Genomic DNA, 1,277 nt, shown 5'->3' on the forward strand with positions numbered 1-1,277 from the left:
AGCAGACTAAAGTTCTTGCTTAGGCAGGAGCAGGGACTGGAGTTCGATCCCTGGTGTGCTGTGCTGGCCCTGCCCCCAGGGTGTGCTGAGACAGCGATTGAGACTGAGCGTGGTGGCACGCACCTGTAATCCCACCCCTTGGTAGGCTGAAAATAAGAGGATCACTACGAGTCTGATCTGTGTAGTGAGACCTTCTAGACCCTGTACTAAATACATAAACAACAACAACAGAAAGAAATTAGTAGTACAATAACCTTAGCTATCCTGTATATATTTGTTTTTTCCTTCTTTCTTTTCCTCTTTCCCTCATCCCTTTCAAGCAATTTCTTTCCCTTTCACATCTATTGTACCTTTCAGACTGTATTTAAAGAGTATTTAGTTTTTGGGTTTTTTTCTATTTAGATCAGACTTGTAGTGATGCTCCTGTTTTCAGCCTCCCAAGAGCTGGGATTACAGGTGCGCGCCACCAGGACCAGTCTCAGTTGAGGTCTCATCATGCCCGGAAGCAGGGCTGGCATGGCACACCGGGGATTGAACCCCAGTCACTGTGTCTGCCTAAGCAGGTGCTTTATTCCGCTGAGCTATTTGGCCAGCCCTAAAGAGTATTTAAATTTTCAAAAACAAATGTCCAAGCTGGGGAGACAGCTCAATAGAGTAAGCGCTTGCCTGGCAAGCATAACAGCCTGAGTTCAATCCCCGGTTCAGCAAAAAAAAAAAAAAAAAAAAAATGTCCACTGTTAGTGTCTTAGTCATTTTCTTTGTCACTGGGAAAAAATACCCAGCTGCTACAACTAAAAGAAGGGGGGCTTATTGTGCCCAATGTTTAGTAGTTTCCGGCTGACAACCACCACGCAAGGACAGAAACTGGGCAGAGAAGATGGCTCACGTATGGCAACCAGAAAGCAGAGAGTGAGGGCAGGAGGAAAGGGAGAGAGATCCTTCCAGATCTTGCTGCCAGGGGGCGCCTCTTCCAGCCGGTGCCACGTCCTAACAGCGATGCCTGCAAGGGACAAAGCCTACGGTGGAGTTGGAGTGGTTAGCCACACTGATAGGAATAACTCACACATCTTCTGCCTCAGCCTCCCAGGTGCTGAGATTACAGGCATGTGCCACCATGCGCTGAGGGAATTAAATTTAGAGGAGGAAGCAAAACCGGGACTTTGACCTGGAAAGGCGTTCCTCAGATGAAATGAAGTGTCACCCTTCCCTACATCTGGGACTCGGTTTCAAGGACTCAGAAATGCAGAATAAGTTATTTTCTTTAAACATCAGTTTCC

Source organism: Octodon degus, unplaced genomic scaffold, assembly GCF_000260255.1.
Source record: "Octodon degus isolate 3935 unplaced genomic scaffold, OctDeg1.0 scaffold00090, whole genome shotgun sequence".
Classification (NCBI taxonomy): domain Eukaryota; kingdom Metazoa; phylum Chordata; class Mammalia; order Rodentia; family Octodontidae; genus Octodon; species Octodon degus.